Here is a 5,628-nt window from a genome sequence, read left to right on the forward strand (position 1 = left end):
GACATTTATACAGATCATGTGTTCATATTCTCTGTCATTCCCAATTTGTTGAATCTACTATTTTCATAGAGTATTAAAATGATTTCAGTGTTCATTCTTTTAAAATGATCCGTTCCAATTCCTTATTCATACCACCATGGTTTAGAAGCACAAAACTGCAGATGTGTTGCTGATCCATGGACCAATCTTTAATCTCTACCCAACAGTGTCTCTCTTTCTTAATTACCTACATGCTTTCCTAAGGATGGACAGTTGATCACAAACCATATTTCTTTCTTAGATTTGAGTCCACCACATGTTAAAGATTTTCAGAGATTTTATCTTTCATATCTTGTGTTTAATGTGATTTTTTGTTTCCTTACTATATTTTTAGTATCTACATGTGTATGCATGCCTGTATACATGTGCATATATATGGAAGCTGGAGGCATATCTTAAGTGTTGTTTATCAGTTGTCATTTACCATTTTTGGAGACAGGTTCTCTCATTGGCCTGAAGCTCTCTGAGTAGTCTAAGTCAGCTGACCAGAGAGCTCACGGATCTACCTGTTTACTATTCTAGCACTGGAATTACAAGTTTGTACCACTTTTTCTATCTGTTTTTTGTTTTCCTTTTCCTGAGGATTGAACTCACATTTTCATACTCACATGACAAGCACTTTACCTCCTGTGGTGGATCTTACCAGCCTCAGTATTTATTTATTATTCAAAAGAAAATGGACATTGAAGGGAGGGATTGAATAGTAGTTGGTATGTGTGACTTTTTATTATCAAATAGTTAAATATTTTAAAATGATTTTTATGTGTATAAGCATTCTGCCTGCATGTATGTAAATGCACTGCAAACACATGTGGTGTCCACAGAGGTGTTGGATCCCCTGGAGTGAAGGACAGTTGTGAGCTACCATGTGGGTACTGCCAATCAAACCTGGGTCATTTGCAAGAACATTAAGTGTTTTATTTTTGTTTTGCTTTTTCAATTGAGTCTTCTTTCTATCATCTCTTGAATATGGTCAAAATACTAAAGGATTTGACTTTATATTTAAAAATCTATTCACAAAACACTTGTATTACTTATATCTGGCTTTTGTCATTTGTAAATTGTTTCTTGAGATTCATTTTCAGAAATCATTTATATACCTTGAATACTAATCCTTTGACATTTTACAAACAAATTTCAAGTTAGTATCCAGTCTTTTGGTAATATACGTACGTACATACATATATATACATATGTATATATATATATATATACATATGTATATATATCCTTAAAACTCTTAAAAGAAAACCTTCTCCAACTCTTTTCATGAGATGAATTTAATTCTGATAACAATGTAAGAAAATGGAATCATGACTGATATAGTATAGATGCAAATATTTTTAAAGTACACAATTACAAATATAGCTGTGTATAAAACAATGTTTCAGAGGAAACAGAGGATGCATCAGAAAACAGCTGTTTCCCTTCTTTCTCAGTAATTTTTAGTCAGAGAAAGAAAATAAACTGCATTTAATGGAGAGTATAATGTAATACAATCTTTATATACCTGAAAAAAAAAACTCACTAGGTAAGTTAATCATTGGCAACAGACACAGAAAGCAGGCAGGCTTACCCTCTATTCTTGTCAGCAATGCAGGACAGCACCTCTGGGGTGCAGAGACTCAGAGCTGCAGCAGGACGGGAGCTCCCAGAAAGCTTTGGGTAAAGCAGAGCCTGCTGGGCTGTTTTCAGATTCTCCAGTAAAACATCTCATACCACTTTTCTAGGAATGAGTGCATAGAGTGCATAATAAAACTTACATGGTAGCGTATTAAAAGGAAGATAGCCATTTGATCTTCCTGAATCTATTCAACATTCATCTTAAGTCTTAACCAGAAAGAAGAACATGCAAGAGAAACAAAGAGAACCTTAGGCATATGGAAAGACCATTTTTTTTCAGAATATTAAAATTTATTACTGTCTTTCCATTGTCAAATTTTATGATCTTGGTCTCTCCTTCTTGCCTTTGTATAGAGCCAAAAGAGACACATTGGTTACTTTAACCACCTTAAAGCGGACTCCAGGAATGTCACCTACAGCATGACCTTTTCGACCAAATCCAATGACCAAAACTTCATCATTTTCCTCAATGAAGTCCAAGCAGCCATCATTGGGCATGAATGCTGTGATCTTCTTGCCGTTCTTAATGAGTTGTACCCTGACATACTTCCTGATGGCAGAATTTGGCTGTTTGGCTTCAACCCCTACTTTTTCCAGCACAATTCCCTTTGCATGAGAGGCACCCCCAAACGGACTGGCCTTCAGGGCTGTGCCCACGTGGGCTTTCTTGTACTGTTTATCATGCCACTTTTGGTCCCGTGGAAAGACCATTTTTAATGATGTATTTGTCTTCATGGAGCATCTCAGAATGAATGTATAAGTTCCTAGTGTGGTTAGCAATGCTATTAGACATTAGTCTAATATACAAAGGCAAATTCCATTTGTATTGACAACAGGCAATGATTTTACTAATTAAATTTACACAATTTTATAATACATCTAATGGATTCTGATTGTTCTCTCTCCCCAGCTTCTCTCATCTCCCTCCTATCGCACTACTCCTCCCTCAGCTCTTTGCTAAATTCATGTCTTTTTGTTTTGTGCCCCACTGAGCTTAGTCAGGGCCATATGTGTGCTGATGGCTTTGGAACTCTACACTGGAGCCTGGTGGTCTCACTTGTGGGTATACACGAGGAGAAAATGACTTGCCTTTTCCCTGAGTCAAGACATTATTTTTATTTAGAATGTTTGTTTAGAGGTAAGAGCATGGATTAGAAGTTGAACACTTACCTAATATCCTTGAAGCCTTTGGTTTGATCCTTACCTCTGAAGTTGAAAAACAAACAAAAATGAAACTCAAAACCAAAATACTATGATAACAGCAAATACAAACTGTATAAGTACCAATCTAGCAAAGAATGTTCATAACACTTAAAAATCTAAAATTTTAAGGGAATAAAGAAGACTAGAACTGAGTTGTGGTTAAGAATGTCACACTGTAAACATTACAACATTAACTTACTAATTCAACATAATTGCTATCAAATGCTTGATAGAATTTAAAGTATACTTCAAAAGCCTATTCTAAATTTTATATGGAAGAGAAAACAGTCAAGGATATTTAAGATAATTTTAAGTGGAAACAAGGTTGAAACTTGTTCTACCAAACTTTAGTAGTTCTCATAAAGCAGTTGTAATAAAGACAGGCTGGCACAGGTGATGAGGGAGACTATTATATCAGTAGAACTTGGAAAATGAAATGCTAAGCAGACCCATTAGTCTGCAGAAAGCTGACATATGAAAACAGAGCACTTAGGCCCATGAAAAATGATGCAATATATGTGGTACTATGAATGTCTATATATATACACAAAATAATATTGGATTCCTGCTTTGAATTTTACAAAAGCAGCTACAGATGAAATATTTAGATTTTAAAGCTTTGATAGTAAAATATAGCAGAACAAATATGACATATATACAAATGAAATTTAAAGGAAACACAAAAACACAAGCAAAAAAACATTGTAAGCATTACCAAAGGACAGAATGCTAACTGGAAATTTATTTGTGACATACTTAAATGTCAAAGGATTAGTAGCCAGGATGTAGAAATGATTTCTGAAGGTTAATCTGAAGGAAAAAATTCACAAGTGACAAAAGCAGATAATTACTATAAAGAAGCCCTAAACAATTACTAGGAACAAGGGAATATACTTGTATGCAAATAATTTTATGTCTATCAACTTAAAATGTGCAGTTAGTTGAAAATATATAACTACATGGTCTCACATACTTCTGCTAGAGTGGTGAATTATCTCATCTGGAGATAAATTTAAAAATGTTAGTGAAATTAAAGCCCTCCTCTTCGGTGATTTGGAATTTTCAGTACTAGTACATATCCACAGTATAATGATTACCATAATACTAAAATACTGACAAATATATATGTATGAATACGCATACATGTAGACAGTTTATACATAATATACTCATGTATAAGAAGGTTGACATCAAAAAAGCCATACAAAACAATGTGTAAGTCAATGCAATCATTTGAATTAAATATGCAGCTGGTGCTACTACATCTACATGGATACATCTCTCAAGATTAAGAGTGAATAATAAAAGAAGTGGGTTGACAAATTAGATTGTAATTATTGGAATGTATATGTATGTATGTATACATGTATGTATGTATGTATGTATGTATGTATGTATACATGCATGTATGTATGTATAACAGGTTCTCGTGCAGCTATTGCTGTGGCTGAGGATGATTTTGTGCTTCTGATCACCCTGCTTCTGCCTCTTAAATGTTGAAATTATAGGCATGCACTATGCTGTCTGATTCATGTGGTCATGTGGATTGAATCCAGGGCTTTGTGAATGTTAGACAAGTACTTTATTAAGTGAGCCATACACCTATGTCACATTAATTTAAATATATCTTTGTACATCTTAAATATGTACAATAACAAAAATTTGTTTGAGAATAAAAAAGAAATTACATCTTGAAGATGTTAGCCTTGGGCTCCTTGACTCAGGTATCAGTGATGTGTTATGTTCCAAACATGAGATGACCAGTTTTAGGTATATTATGTTTAAGAATATACCTTTGGTGATGGGAATCTAGTGAACTAAGTCTGCTATCATTACGGGTTGTCCTGTCTCTTTCCAACATTGTGAGAATTAGCAGAGTGTGGTAAACTGTGATGAAGTGAGAAACAATTCCAATATATATGTATTGAAAACTAACGACTAATGAGCTGTCAAAGTTGCCTTCTCTGGCAAGTTTATGATAAAATATATAAATATAGGCATCTTTGGGAGATTTCCATTCAGTGAACAAAATCACTTGTTTGAGGGAGTTACAATAGGTCAGAGTCTATGTAAACTAAAGTTCTGATAGAATACTGACAATGACTTCATTTATGTGAACTTTCCAGCAGGGGGCTAGTATTGAACAGGCTGTAAAAAATTAGTTGCCATCATCACTAGACATGCTAACATGGATGTGGAAAAGCTCACAAGACCTCAACCCTATAAAAGAACAAGAGGCAACTAGGGAATGCTGAGTGAGAGAGAAATAGTCTTCCCCAGGAAGAGAACACCAATCGGTTATCTGGTTATACCAAATGGTCAGTCCTGAAAACATATACATTCAAATAACACTACATGGATGGAGAGGGTTGTACTCACGTATTTAGGGATATACTTATATATGTGTTTATGTAACAACAATGAAAAAAGACATTGCAGATTTGAAGGAGAGCAAGAGTGGGCAGTATATGGAAGAGTTAGGATGGAGCAAAGGGTAAGAGAGATGATGTAATTATGTAAAATGGTATGAATCTATAAAGAGCCATTTTCTTGCTCTTTTTTCCTTCTCTTTGTTTTGTCTAATCCTATGTGTTAGTTTTTGTTTTATCTTATATTTTATTATTATCCCTTAAGAATCCTGTTTACTTCCTAATGGGAGAAGGAAAGCGGTGGCTCTGGATAGGAGGGGAAGTGGGAAGAAATTGGGAGAAATAGAGGGGAAATCATAATTAGGATATAGTTTGTGAGGAACATATCTTTTTT

The 5,628-nt window shown here is 34.5% G+C and overlaps 1 pseudogene; it reads right to left on the minus strand.

Annotated features, from left to right (window-relative positions):
- Nucleotides 1-1,933: 1,933 nt before the first annotated feature.
- Nucleotides 1,934-2,373, minus strand: LOC116091678 (annotated as a pseudogene).
- Between the last annotated feature and the right edge of the window lie 3,255 nt (nt 2,374-5,628).

Source organism: Mastomys coucha, unplaced genomic scaffold (assembly GCF_008632895.1).
Source record: "Mastomys coucha isolate ucsf_1 unplaced genomic scaffold, UCSF_Mcou_1 pScaffold15, whole genome shotgun sequence".
Lineage (NCBI taxonomy): Eukaryota > Metazoa > Chordata > Mammalia > Rodentia > Muridae > Mastomys > Mastomys coucha.